This window comes from Macrotis lagotis, chromosome 2 (genome assembly GCF_037893015.1).
Source record: "Macrotis lagotis isolate mMagLag1 chromosome 2, bilby.v1.9.chrom.fasta, whole genome shotgun sequence".
Taxonomy (NCBI): domain Eukaryota; kingdom Metazoa; phylum Chordata; class Mammalia; order Peramelemorphia; family Peramelidae; genus Macrotis; species Macrotis lagotis.
The window spans coordinates 278251741-278267433 of NC_133659.1; the positions used below are offsets into that span (position 1 = coordinate 278251741).

Genomic DNA, 15693 nt, shown 5'->3' on the forward strand with positions numbered 1-15693 from the left:
AATATAGTACCACCTGAGGATCTCTCATTCTTCTACCAATTTCTCCCCTCTGAGATCCTTTGACAGTTAGTCCCTAAATACAAGGAGAAACAAGGACAGCAGAATGTTTCGCCATCTTCCTATTCTATCTCCTCCCTCTGGAGGAGTCTCTATGCTCCAAGGAGCTTCACTCAAACAAGAATGTAAGCTCTTCTGTGCTCCTGGAACTGAGGAAACAAAGACAAAAATGAAAAGCTCATGCCTCCTCCTTATGGCAGAGTGTTCACCAAGGGAGCTTTCCTGTAAGGCAGAGTACCTGCCTTTTGTACTTTAAATTTAAGGATGCACTACTCTCCCCTAGACCTCCCTGAGCCATTCCTGTGTGGCAGGTAGCAGCTGTGCAGTGAGGTTTCTAACAATGAGGTAAAAGCTACTTTTTGCATTCATATTCCCAGTTTCTAGGAAAGGGGAAAATTTGATCCCCCCCCCCACTGGGTAGGAAAAGGTGGGAAAAAACCACCACAGTTTCATGACTAAAAAATTCCTAGAAATTTGACTCATGTGTGCATCAATTGGGTGAGGTATTAACCTGATATTTGAAAGAAAGATACAATTCCTATTTCTAACGGCTGCATAAACATATACCCATTTGACAAAACACTTCTGTACATCACCAATAAAAGGTCTGAACTAAAAATACTTAAGAGTGAGCAAGGTAATACATTCATAGACTCTTTGCAAAACCCTTTCTCCCCACTTGCTCTTTTAAACATTCTCTTATTTGCAACAATAAACTGAGATTTAGTCACATTTATAGACTTTCCAAAAAAAATGAGATAACTGCAAGATTCACTACTGAAGACTGCGGCAATCATGTCATTTCTGTTCATCTACATAGTTGAAGTCTCCGCAAAGCTAATACGCTTACAAATGAAGCAAACAAGCAAAGATCTGGATTGGGAATGAAGGCGGGGGGGGGGGGGCAAGATGAGGAAAGGGAAGGAAAAGGAGAGAAAAATGAGAAGTTCAAGATGATCTGTACGACTGTATCAGGAGACCAGTGTATGATTCTACTACTACCCAAGATACCTGCATAAACAGAGTGTCCCAAAAGTCTTAGTACAGCCCTACATGTACTCTATTGTATCTAGATTCTATATATGGCCTTGTTTCTCCTACCATTTATCTATCTTTATGTACTGAAGTAGTTCTTCAATTAGTAATTTTCAACTTAACTGGTAATTCTGCAGAAGATACCATAAAGCTTTAATAAAACTCTTCCTGGTGCTTCCAAATGCTAGGGATCTCCTTCCTACACTAGCTTCTAGATATCGTATTTTTAAATGTATTTATTGTCTCCTTCATTAGGAATAAGCAATTTGTGACTTTCATTCTTTGTTCCACTATCTCTAGTTTCCAGCACAATGACTAAAATATAGAAGGTACTTTGTACCTATTGACTGTCTAGAACACAATAAATGACATTAAATATGTTTCAAAATAAAAAAAGTTAACCTTGTGTTGCAAAAAGAATTTGAAAAGAAAAATCAACAATAGTGGGAAACTGGGATGGCCTACTAAAGGAATAGAATATAATAAAGCAAACTGATAGAAAAAACTTACATTTCAAGAATAAAGAAAATATATCATTAAATTTTCTCTGGAATGTAAATATTTCTTCCCTTTTTACAAACCTTTACTATTTGTATTATTAGCCCTTAACTTTAGTACTATAATTATATTTTAAAAATATTAATTGAATTAACAACATTGTGAGTTGGATGCAGCTCATAGAGCTAAAACAACCCTAGGAGACCTGCTGTGGACAATGCTATCCACATCCAAAGGAAGGAAAACCAAACCAAACTAAACCAAAAAAACCCCTACAGAACCATTCATTCGCTTTTTAAAAATTTTATTTTGTGTTTTTCTTTCCTATCTCATGGTTTTCTTTCTTTTCCCTTAATCCTAATTCCTCATAAAGAAAATGACTAATCTGTAAACATGTTAAGCATAAATGCATATGTACAATATTCACCAGACTGCTCACTGCTGAGGGGAGGGGGTGGGAAGGGAGAGTGGAAGAAAATTATACAACTTAAAAAAAAAACTTTAAATATACATGTGTGGATGAATATTGAAAACCTTTAATAACATGTAACTGGAAAAATAAAATATCAATTAAAAAAGAAAACATAAATAGAATAAAATAAAATCTACCTCTGAAAAGAAAAAAAGACTAGTTGAACATGCTAAGGAATTTTTATAAAGTAGACTAGTATGCAGAGACATAGTGATACATTTTCCCTTTTATGTTTTTGGATTTTTTTTTAGGTTTTTGCAAGGCAAATGGGGTTAAGTGGCTTGCCCGAGGCCACATAGCTAGGTAATAATTATTAAGTGTCTGAGACTGAATTTGAACCCAGGTACTCCTGACTCCAAGGCCGATGCTTTATCCACTACGCCACCTAGCCGCCCCCCTCTTTTATGTTAACTAAACTTTTTTTTTTAACTATGGGAGAGACAGTATTGTAATAGGGGCTAGTCTGAGACTCAGAAAGATCTGGGTCTAGTCACTTTAATTTCTCTAAGGTCACCTTCAGAGACTAAAAAACTGCAGAACAGTGAGGCTACATAGGTAAGAGAAATTTTTATGGAGAACTCACCATATAAAGAAATAACCGGTGAAGATAAAATGAGTATGTGTAACATTTTTATGAATGAAACTTTTTGAGAATTAAATAAGATGTGAAGAAAAAAAACACCACACCCCTTATACCCATTTAGCTTGGAATTCCAGTTCCAAACTGCTCCCTTGGTCTGGATTAATTTCTGCCAAACAAATAATTTCACTCTCTTTATTCTTTCCAAATTTAGTCTTCTTCCTCACCTCAATATCTTCAATCATCTTAAGTCATTTTTTTTTATATGAGTTGCTGCATCATCTCTATTTAGACCTTCCTTCCACTTTTACATTTGTGTTCTTTTTCTTCCCTAATGTGTAACTGTTGCTTAATTCTATATTGTCCTTAAGATGCTTCACTTCAAAAAAACATTCTAAGTGACACTCTAATCCAAATAGTCTTATATAAAGAACTTTGGAGTGTGAGGGGCTTTTGGTTTTTTTTTCTGGATTGTTAGTAAAAGCATAAACATGTTGGCAGTTTTTAATAACAGAAGAAATATGCTGATAACTAAACCTACTTTATGAAAAAAGAATAAGCGTTTTCACTGATAGGTACTTGTAACTGATGTACACTAGGAATCCAAATTTCATTTTAAATTTTTTCAGAACAGACCTTGTTATAAGTCACACTTCTATGTTGATAGAAAGCCTCCAGTGTGAAACTGCTGTTTAAAAAAAAAACTTTCAGTATTTTTAGCAGTCAGTGAGTCAGATAAATTACTTTACATTAGCATAAATTCTTCTTGCTGCTAAGCTTACTGCCTTTGGGATGTCTGCTTGTATTCACACTATTGTATCTAGTCTCTATGGTGGATAAGTATTTGAAACTGATGAACAGTAGAAATCCAGATTCCATTTAAAAACTATTATTTCAGAACAGATCTTATTAGAAGTCACTACAAGATGTTAAATATTTAGCACCTGCTGAATACTGAGGCAAGATATGATACAGTAGTTAGAATTATACATAAAGAATATATACACCAACTTATCTTTTATAAGCTAAGAATGGGCTACAAATAAATTACAAAAACAGACTCAAAATCTCAAAATATCCCTTAGAATTCAACAAATTGTACTGAAACTGGAAAAATGATCATTGACAAAACTGTTGACCACGATCACCTGGACATAAAACTAAACCACAAATATTTGAGAACATTTTGAATATATATTGTTATACTAAATACACGTAATCTCTAAGAAACATGAAATAGAAAGCTTTCAAAACAGATCTAGTGGGGAAAAAAATAACCACGTGGGAATAGGATAAGACATAACATCGTTCTTGTCCTGTTTCTACTCAAGCTGTACTGAGGATGCTTTCAGCAACCTCACATTCCAATAATCTTATCCAATCTCAATCTCTCCTCTCTCTCTCTCTCTCTCTCTCTCTCTCTCTCTCTCTCTCTCTCTCTCTCTCTCTCTCACACTCACACACACACACACACACACACACACACACGCATACTTATTTAACCAATTGCATGACCATCGAATGAACATTAAAAAATTTTTAAAATAGCAGGCTAAGTAACTTGTCCCAGGATTACTTTATTCAAAAAAGATGAGAACAAGAAACAAACACAAACACATGGGTTGAGAGGATGAAGTGGAGAATTAAATGATCAAATGTTTTAAGGTTTAAAAAGAGCTTTACATTTCATGAGACAGCTAGTACAATTATCTGCTCATTTTAGAAAGAAAGGAATGAAGACAGAGTGACTTGCTTAAGGGCATGCAAACAAGTGACAGGGAAAATTCTAAAAGATCTGATGACTCAGAACTCATAGTTCTTTCCACCACACACTTTGGGCTGACAATGGGCAGAAATTATTCAAATTCACTAGCAGGTTAAGGTATTATTCAACTGAAAAGAAAAAAAAAAACTTTTAGAATATTTATAGCATTATAAATGAGGTCTAATGATACTGCCATCAAACAAAATTTCATTTACATTTTGGAACATTAAGGTTGCCCTATATGGATAGATTTTTTTTCTCTCCTAAACCTACCAAAAGTAGTAGTTCATCTATTCCAGGAGAGAATAATTTTTTAAAAAACCACACTTTTCTTCTCATCCATCAATACACTTAAGACACCCCCCGCGCACACACACACACACACACACACACACACACTCTCAGTGTTACATACTTTATATACTATAAATGTTTTCTGCCTAGTCAATCAATATAACTGCTTAATCCTACACCTCTAACCAATCCCAGTTCTTATACAATACAAATTTTGGAGGAGAGAGGGAAGGAGGAAGGAAGGAAGGAAGGAAGGAAGGAAGGAAGGAAGGAAAAAAAGAACAAAGAGGGAAGGAGGGAGAGATAGTGAGAGGGAGGATGCTGACAAGAGGGAAGAAGTAAGTGATGGAGCAAGAAATAACAACACTATTTTAAACCACAAAGCTCTTTGCCGTTCTGCTAGAGTTATGTGGCTTAAAATAAAAACTAATGGTAAGTAGGACTAGTTAATAAGATTCTGCTCCACTGAAGTAAGAAGAGTTGAGCAGTGCCATAAACTATAGTTTAGAAACCTACCCTGGGTAGCTGTATTTTAAATCTCAATTACAAAGCAGTCTATTGAAGGGTATTACAAAAGATAGTTTAAAAAACCTAGCAGTTAACTTACCAAGGAACTCTAGAGAATTGTAGAGATAATATTACAAAAAGCTTCTTAAAAAGATGAACAACTTAAATAACTGGAGTGTTCATGACTGGGTCATACCAAAATTAAAAATGCTGACACTATCTAAATTAATTTATATACTTAGTGTTATAGCAAATGAGCAAGAGAATTCTTTTTTTTCAAAATATGAGGGAAAAAAGAAAACAATGAAAAAATGAAAAAGTAAACTTGAAGGCACTGCACTTCATATCTTAAATTACATTATAAAACAATAATCATCACAACTGTTAGGTATTGGTTTTAATACAGTATTGAAATATAGTAACGGGGGCGGCTAGGTGGTGCAGTGGATAGAGCACCAGCTCTGGTGTCAGGAGTACCTGAGTTTAAATCTTGCCTCAGACACATGTGACCTTGGGTAAGCCACTTAACCCCATTGCCTTGCAAAAAAAAAAAAAAAAGAAATATAGTAACCAAGGAAGAATCACCAGTTTGGTAACTCTACATTCAATAAATCCAAAAATATAATTTACCTATTTCACTCTGACAAGAAGGAAAACTGTAAAATAGTTTGGCAAATTATTAGTGTTTAAGCCAACATCTTACATCATGTCCCATAATTCTCAAAATGCTTGTAAATATCTATTAATGACCATATCTGAAAAAAAAGAAGAAATCTAAATCAAAGCTCTTAAAAGACTATGGCTAGGGGATGAATTCCTAGCCAAACCAGATAGAAGCTAGTTGCACACTATGGTTATTTTAATGAGGGGAATATTGTGCAAAGACATCCTTCTTACTCCCTTTTCCAGAAATATTTCACCCTTGGTCTAATTTGATAGGAAACAGGACTTGTAGTGACATCCCAAGGACTTGGGAGTTCTTGGATGTGGTTTCCTTCTCATATGGGCGAGGACCATGCCTCTCCAGCAAAACCAGACTAACACCAACATAATGATTTTTAGTGAAAACTTTGCAACACATTATAGCTAACCTGTCCCTTGCCAGTGTAATCGTCAACATGGCACAAACAATAAAATAAATGATTAAAATTACATCAGATGGAGGTAGAGCCAAGATAGCAGAACAGCAGGAGTGAGCTCCTCCAACCTTCCCCACAAAAGACCGAGAAAATGTGCCAGACAGAAGAATCTAGATGCAGAATCTCAGAAAAACTCTCGTAATAAATTTTCTTTCAAGCTCCAGTCATTACAAGGAGACAGGCAGAGACATCTCTGGATCCTGGGCATAGGGTCTGGAGAGGAGGAGTACACTACCAAAGGACTAACCCCGAGCATAGAAAGCTGCAGTGAACCAGGGGGAAAAGGAGGTCCCAGACTTATACTAAGCACCATTACAGGAAGAGATACCAACTGGCAGGTTTGTTACCCATTCTCCAGTTCCATGGTCACAGATCCAAGGCAGACCAAGAAGATCTGAGTCAGGGAGGCATTTTGGGGGATGGAGAGTAGAAACTCCAGAGAACGTATCAAGAAAAATAAGTTCAGAAGCAAGCAGCAGTAGTGTAGCTCAGAGTCCTAAGAGTAGAGTGGGACATCAGTTTTTGCTTCTTGCTCAGTGAAGCCTGCAGAGGAGAAACCAGGACAGGAATCCTAGACCAAGGGAAGCCTAAAGTCCTGTCACACTCATCCAGCAGAACTTCCCAGCTGGCTGACTGAACATTGAGTGGCAGAATCTAGGGGCAGTATGCCACTGCTCAGACCTGCAGGTCTGCAATGAGTCACCTCTGAGAGCCTGGAATAATGCATACTCAATTACACAAGAAAGAAGCAGTTGGACCAGTCCAGATCTTCCCAAAGTGTACAGAGCCCAACCCTAAAATGAAGTTCAAAGTCAGGAAATAGGCTAGAAGAATGAACAACAAAAAGAAAAAGCACTAAATATGGTGCCAGGTGTTGAAAACAAATCCCAAAGAAGAGAAAGACTCTGAAACATCTGCAAATGAAGCTTTCAAAAAAAAACACAACTTAAAAGTCTTAAAGAAAAGAAATGGGGAAAAAAAGAACATCCTGGAAGAGATGAATCAAGAGTTAAATCAAGCGTTAACTCTGATCAATTTTTAATTGATTAATTTTAATTTATTAAATTAAATAATTTAATTAACTTAATTTTCTTTATCAATGAAATGAAAATGATAGAGGTAAATGGCAAAAAAGAAATAAGAATGACAGAAAAAAGAACTAGAAAGGGAATTACAGCTTACACAAAAGGTATAGTTATTTTAGATTATTTTAGATAGTTTAGATAGAAGTCAATTTCTCCATAAAACAAGAAATATTAAAGTCAAAAGACTGAAAAAAAGCTAAAGAAAATGTTTACATTTCTTAACAAAAACTGACATGGAAAACAAATCAAGGAGAAAAAAATTAATAATCATCAGTCTACCTTAATGGGGCTATAGATGGCACAAGGGGCAGTATTGTGCATTAGGTCAGGATGACTTGAGTTCAAATCTAGTCTCAGGTAAAAATAAGAATCACAAGTAGCATCTCTCTCAAAAGGCTGTTATGAGGATAAAATGAGATAATATCTGTTGAGTGATTAGCAGAGAGTCTGGCATATAGTGGCACTTACATATACTTTTCCATCCCTATGACCAAACAGATTAGACATATTTCATCTTGTTTGCAAGGCAATGGGGTTAAGTGGCTTGCCCAAGGCCACAGGGCTAGATAATTAATAAGTGTCTGAGGCCAGATTTGAACTCAGATGCTCCTGACTCCAGAACATGTGTTCTATCCACTGGGCCACCTAGCCACCCCAACTAGACATATTTCTTTTTTTCTTCATCATCTTTTTTATTAAAGATTTTATTTGAGTTTTACAATTCCCCCCCATCTTAATTCCCTCCCCCCCACCCCACCCCCACGGAAAGCAATGTCAGTCTTTACTTTGTTTCCATGGTATACATTGATCCAAATTGAGTGTAATAAGAGAGAAATCATATCCTTAAGGAAGAAACAAAAAGTCTAAGAGACAACAAGATCAGACAATAAGATATCTTTTTTTCCCCTAAATTAACGGGAATAGTCCTTACACTTTGTTCAAGCTCCATGGCTCTTTATCTGGATACAGATGGTATTTTCCATTGTGGACAGCCCAAAATTGTCCCTGATTGTTGCACTGATGGAATGAGCAAGTCCATCAAGGTTGATCATCGCCCCCATGTTGCTGTTAGGTGTTCTTCTCGTCTCATTCAGCATCAGTTCATGCAAATCCCTCCAGGCTTCCCTGAATTCCCATCCCTCCTGGTTTCTAATAGAACAATAGTATTCCATGACTTACATATACTACAGTTTGCTAAGCCGTTCCCCAACTAAAGGACATTTACTTGATTTCCAATTCTTTGCCACCACAAACAGGGCTGCTATGAATATTTTTGTACAAGTGATGTTTTTACCCTTTTTCATTATCTCTTCAGGGTATAGACCCAGTAGTGGTATTGCTGGGTTTTGTTGCCCTTTGGGCATAGTTCCAAATTTCTCTCCAGAAGGGTTGGATGAGTTCACAGCTCCACCAACAGTGTAATAGTGGCCCAGATTTCCCACATCCCTTCCAACAATGATCATTATCCTTTCTGGTCATATTGGACAGTCTGAGAGGTGTGAGGTGATACCTCAAAGAAGCTTTAATTTGCATTTCTCTAGTAATTAATGATTTAGAGCAATTTTCTATATGGCTATGGATTGCTTTGATCTCCTCCATCTATAAATTGCTTTTGCATATGCTTTGACTATTTGTCAATTGGGGAATGGCTTTTTGTTTTAAAAATATGACTCAGTTCTCTGTATATTTTAGAAATTAGTCCTTTGCCATTAGTTGTAAAGATTGTTTCCCAATTTACTACATTTCTTTTGATCTTGGTTACAGTGGTTTTATCTGTGCAAAAGCTTTTTAATTTAATCGAAATCATCTAGTTTGTTTTTGGTGATGTTCTCCACCTCTTCCTTAGTCATAAACTGCTCTCCTTTCCATAGATCTGACAGATAAACTAGTCCTTGATCTCCTAATTTGCTTATAGTATTGTTTTTTATGTCTAAATCCTGTAACCATTTGGATCTTATCTTGGTAAAGGGTGTGAGGTAAGTTTCTTCCATGCTAACTTCCAATTTTCCCAGTTTTTATCAGAGAGTTTTTATCCCAATAGCTGGATTCTTTGGGTTTACCAAACAGCAGATTACTATAATCATTCCCTGCTAATGCACCTAGTCTATTCCACTGCCAACCAGACATTTCAAAAGAGCTCGAAATGTTTATATCTCTCAGAAAAAGAGAATAAAGGAGAAATATAAAGAATCTAATAGTCACCTCCAGGGGAAAAACAAAAACAAAAAAAAAAACCTTAAAATGGCTCTGGAATATCATATCCAAATTTCAGAGCTTCTAGGTCAAAGAAAAACATTTGCAAATAGTCCAGAAAAAAGAATCAAAGTACCTACAATACCCAGAAAAAAATGGGTAAAATTGTATAAGGGGAAAAATGAACCTTTAATGAATGAGGACTCCCAATTGTTCCAGACAGTGGCAGCATGTTTCTGTTAGTTGAGGAACAGGGAGGAAGGAATTTTTTGCAAAAAAACCCAAATTTTTTCAGTGAAATATGAAACAAGGTTATCAGCTGACAGGGTAGGAGAAAAGGGTCCTGTGGGAGATTTAAGGAGAGAGAAATAATTTGGAAATGATTCTGTGGTATGTGGGACAATGAAGCCATTAAAGAGGTATAAAAGGACTAATCGTTGCCCTTCCACATTAAGGGATCAGTTAGATTATTTAACAAACTTGTCAGCAGGGCTTTGTGAATTTCTCTAGGCTCCTTTGACAGCAGAAAGCATGATGAAGATGGTGGATGGAGGCAGTAATCCAGGGCTGGGGTTTTGGAGCAAGATCTTTAAAAGAAAAAAAAGGAGAATGTAGTATAGAAATATTTTTTGCTTTAATATTTGGAAAATTATTTCCTTACAACAGTCCTCTAAACCAGAAAGATGGATATATTAATGACCTGTTGGTAAAGCTGTGAATTGGTACTATTCTGGAAAGTAAGTTGGAAATATACTAAGAAAGTGTCTAAATGCTCTCTACCAGATTACCCAGAAAATTCTACTACTAAGCAAATATTCCCAAGGAATTCATGAAAAAAAGGGCTCATTTAAACTTCTGTTTAGCTTTTAAAGCTCTTCTTTCCTTTCGAAATTTTTTATATTTTCTCTAAGTATTCTACACAGGACTCCTCTGACTTTGATAATCCACTTGTCAGCTTCATGTTTTTGCCTTGGGTCTCTCCCATGCCAGCAATCTTTTGTTCCTATCTCTACTTCCTAATACCTTAAAAATTATGACTAAACAAATTCAAGAGTGACAGAACCTATAAAAAGATGGAGGTGGAATAATTTTACAGCTCAAGACAACCTGGAAAGTTGGCAGAAAAAGTCTGCTGCACCAAGATGAGAAATGAGTATAGTTCAATGCAGGCCAAGCCAGCACAGCCCTGCCCCCTCCCCTAAAATCAGATGTCTATTAGACATCTCGAAAAGGACATCACATAGACATCTTAAACCCAGTATGTTCAAAACTGTTCAGGTTAACACCATCCTCCCAGGACCCTCAGGCTCAAAACCTGGGTGTTATTCTCATTATATCTCATTATTCTCCTTGCAGAGGTGGGGATTATGTGTACAGAAACATTGCATAAACTGTAGAGCTGGAAGAGACCTCAAAAAGTCACTTAATAGAATTTCTTCATTTTGCGGATAAAGAAACTGAGATCCAGGTAATTACTTTCCCAAGGTTAAGAGTCTCATTTCTGTTCCCAAGGCAAAATAGGAACCTAGATTCTCAAATATTTCTTTTTGCTAAATGTTTTTCTTCCTTTTTCTTTTGCTATAAGAAATGACTTCCTGGGTAAGGAATGGGGGTATGAAATAGATGACCTTAAAAAATTTTCAACTTAATTTTTTTATAGATGGGTGGCATATGTGACATGAATATTAAAAGTTGGGAAAAACCTTAAGAAACTAACTTAATAATTTCTTTTACATATATGGAAACTAAAGACCAGTGAGGTTTAAAAAAAGATCGTACTGAAATTAAATTGGAATGTCAATATAAAAGCATAAAAACTATTTCAATTAGTCTTTATTTGAAAATATAATTCAATGAAAATATTTTAAAATAAAGATTAATACATAAACTAAAAAAGCAAGAGGATATCAATTTAAAAGCCCTTAAAAAGCAGTCAGTGTTAGAACTGCATGAAGATGGGCAAACTATTGGTGAAGCTATTAGTCTAGTCATTCTGCAAAATAATTTGGAATTAAGATAAAAAAGTGACTAGTATGTCCAAAGCATTTGACCCAAAGATCTTGCTGTTGAACAAATATGCCCCCAAAAGGAAAAAGGCATAAAGATGAGTTGTACAAATTAACAAAATATACATGGAAATACTTTCTATGGTAGTAATGAACTGAAACAAGTTTGATCCCCATTAGGCAGGGAGCAGCCAATTTATAGTTAAACATACTACACCATAAAAATGATAAATATGATGAATCAAAAAAATGGGAAGATTTATATTAATTATTGAAGCATCTGTAAAACAAAATACAAATGAACAATGAAAGTGCAAAAAAAATAAAATGAAAATAGAAATTTTAAAAAGTAACTTAAGGGATGGCTAAGTGGCACAATGGATAGAGCACAGGCCCTACACTTAATCACCTAGCTGTGTGACCTTGGGCAAGCCACTTTACCCCATTTGCCTTGCAAAAACCTTAAAAAAAAAGTAACTTAAAAGAATAAAATAAGGAGAGGAAAGTGTAAGAAACAAGCCCTAATTCAGTGGCTACTATGTGCAAGGTGCTGTTAATTTCTTTATAGAAATTATCCTTTTTGAAACTGGAGTTTAGGTAATTATAATGACTAAGTTTGGTCCCAGAAAATACTTCTCTTTCCTTTCACTAAGGAAGCGAGATAGTACAATAGTGGTGTGCTGTCCATACTGGAGACAGTATGCACCAGTTGGTTTTTGCTGAAATTTAACCCCTCCCTCCCAAAAAACCATCTGTGTTATGAGGAAAGGTTCACTGGGCAGAAAAGATGGATATTTAGAAAATGAATCTGATGTAAAACCAAAAGGCATCAATAAAAACTTTACAAAGCCTGAAAAAAAATCATATAAATGGTTCAAGGAATTTGCAGAATGTCCATTTGCTATTAAAGCAATTGAACATTAAAAAAAAAAGTTATGTATAACAAGTCTTCTAAAGTAACCAAAAACATCTAACATTCTGACACTAGAGAAATGTAAAATGTCTAAGTTTACTCTTTGGTAGGTAGGAGAAGAATAAAGAATATATGGAGACATAAGGGCTTGGCAGTTACTTCTTCAGCATATGTACCAGGGGAATAGCTGTTACCCTAGAATACTGATTCAGAACTATAGTAAGAAAGAAAAAGCCTGGTAATAATAAGGCAACCTTTCCTAAAAAAAAGAGGATATATTAAAAGGCCCTTCTAGTTCTTAAGACTACAAATCAATAAAGTGTGTATGTTCCCTTGCTTTTAAGAATGTGAGATTTGTACCTCCTAAACAGTGATATTATGTTTCTTTATTTCTCTCTGAAGCAGGAAGTACATTTTTTGATAATGAAGTACACAAAGTACCAAGTTGCTTAAGAATTTAGCCATTTGGGGGTTGATACTTCATCAAAGCATCATTTTTGAAAACAAGGTAATTTTCACTACTGATGTCCACATGGTCAACCTCAACCTTTAATCTACATATTCATATTAATAGCCTACGTATAACAATGAATTTATGCTTCCATTCACCTAATTTTAGATAGCTACAATTTTGGTCAATCTTAACTCCTTAATCTCCTTTACCCCAAAGAACCAGTCTGTTGCCAAATCTTGTCAAATCTACTCTCTTTCTCCTTCATTAATTATCTCCTTGCTTTCCTAATCACTAAGCTAATACAAAACCTCATTACCTGTCATCAGGACTATTTGAAGTGGTTTACTAATTAACTGCTCTCCCTGTCTCAAATTTTTTCCTTTCTCTAATCCAATATATCCTCCCAACTGCTACAAAGAGCTATTCCTAAAACACAGGCCTGACTATGTTACTTCTCTGTTCTATAAACTCTAGAGCCTATATGTATGTATGTGTGTGTACACACACACACACACACACACACACACATAAATAAATCTAGATTTATAAACTCCCCATCACCTCTAGAACTGGGCACAAATTTCTTCGTATGACATTTAAAATCCTTCACTACCTGCCTACAGTCTTAAATTTCATTCCCTGTTAGCCCCTCTTTGGTCCAATGAGCTTTCTTACATTCCTCATTGGTGACACTCCACCTTCTATCTCCATGTCTGGAAGGTACTTCCTCCCCCCCACCCTTAGAACTCCTAGTTTCCTTAAAAACTCAGGCCAAGGACCACAAGAGATTCATTCAAAAACGAGCTACTTTTGCCTCCCTGTAGTATGAGCAGCCCAAAAGCCCTGCACATGACTCTGGTTATCTTTTTCTAGTGCCCTACTCTAAAAAGGTTAGGCTAGAAGATTTTCCTGAAAAGGCAGAGAAACTAGTCCCCAAATTTTACCTAGCTGTGAATCTTAACAGAATCTACTGATCTAAGTTCAAAAAAGTAAGCACACAAAAGATTCTCTCTGACCTGTGACCAGCATGGTCAATACAAACCAAGGGACCCTAGACTGAACTGCATCAGAGCTGTTTCCTTTCTGAGTAACTCTTTCAGGTTATGACTAAACAAACCTTCTTTTGTTACCTAATAGAAAGTCTACGAATATCTCATTTGATTTCAATTCTTAACCAAAAAAAGCACTAAACCAACCTGATGTCTTGTCTGCAACATTCCCCCATAACCATGAGTAAATGTACAGTGCATACTAAGTCCTCTAACAACTGGGACTGTTTCATTTTGTCTTTGCACCCATATCATCTGGAACAGTATCTGACATAGACTAGACACTTAAACCTTTACAGTCTCTATGGAGTTATTTCACATGTAACCTGCCTCACACAAGACAAGCAGAAAAACATGATACTTTCTTTCATCTATATAGAAGAAAGGCTACAAGGACCACTAGAATTCTAGAAGAATTCTAGCACACCAGAATTTGTCTTACCTAGCATCCACAGAAGTGAAGGGTGCATTTCATATACTTGTAAGTGTTTGCACAAGTGTTTGCTGAATGAAGCACAAATATCAGCATGCCCATTTCCACCAATCTTTGGAAATTAAAGAAATAATCTTCTTAATAATCCATTACTCCAAATAAGCCATTTCATCTCCTTGATCATTTAGTTAACCTTCTCTGGACCTTATGTAACTGTGTTTCATCTTTCTTGAGGCAAGGTAACTAGAATTCCACTTGGTACTCTAAGTATAAATATATCTAAGTAATAAAAGCAGGCTGTGGTCCTTGGACATTTAACAGAGGTTCTCAAAATATTTTGCACACATGCACATTGGCAACAAAGGGTTCCCAAAGAGTTGGGTCTCCAAAAATTACCTAGGTCTTAGAATTCCTTCAGTTCTCCCCATCTCCTCATCCTCTTGAATTTCATAGGATATGCAGCAGAGCATGCTCTTTTGTGTCTCCTCAAAAGGAGCTCTTTTTGTGACTTTTTCATTGTCAACTAAGGAAGAGCAGGCAGCAAACTGGCAGGGAACAGGACTGCAGAAGTCAGGAGGTTTAAGGCACACCTTGCAAAATTCAAAGCACATCAATATACCCCAGCACACCTGTTGTGAACCACTGTACTACATAAATTTGGGATTTTCAAACTTAAGCAAAAGCACAATATATTATAATTTCCTATTTCTTTACTCAAAAAAATTTGACTATTATTTCTAGCCCTCATCAGTCGTCAAGGCTCTAGTGTTATATCTCAACATGTCAAAAGTTAAACAATACTTAGATTAAAAAATATCAGTGTTAAGTCTTCCAGAGTCAAATATAGTCGCTGGATCTTGCCAAGTCTTTCTTTAAATCACCTTTCATATTCCCCTCTTCTTCTCTACTCATTGAAAAAAAATAAGAAAACTTTCTCAGTTCTGGTCATCTTAGGTTTTGGAGTATTGGATCCAACTATCTTACAAAGGATATTCCATCAACTTTGGTTCAAAAGTTATTCAATGCCTTCTTCATTGAATTTAGAGGATAAATATGCAAGTTCATCAAGCTGACATTCAAAGTTCCACATAATCTAGTCCCATTTTACCTATCCAACATTTTCTCTTTCTATAGTCTCCACCCACTTTGTTAGTCTCTTCCTAACAATTCAGGCTACCAAGCTCATTCCCCTCTGCATTTCAATCTATCCAAA

The 15693-nt window shown here is 35.8% G+C and overlaps 1 protein-coding gene and 1 long non-coding RNA gene across 3 annotated transcripts in view; one reads left to right on the forward strand and one right to left on the reverse strand.

The window, feature by feature from the left end:
* LEMD3 (LEM domain containing 3) overlaps positions 1-15693 on the reverse strand; it is a 286239-nt gene that overhangs the window by 259689 nt on the left and 10857 nt on the right.
* Positions 1-15693, forward strand: part of LOC141514995 (uncharacterized) — an 80583-nt gene that overhangs the window by 43633 nt on the left and 21257 nt on the right. For both annotated transcript variants that reach the window (XR_012476187.1, XR_012476186.1), the window contains exon 2: positions 10982-11093. This is a non-coding gene — a long non-coding RNA (uncharacterized LOC141514995). The remainder of the gene's footprint in view (positions 1-10981; positions 11094-15693) is intronic.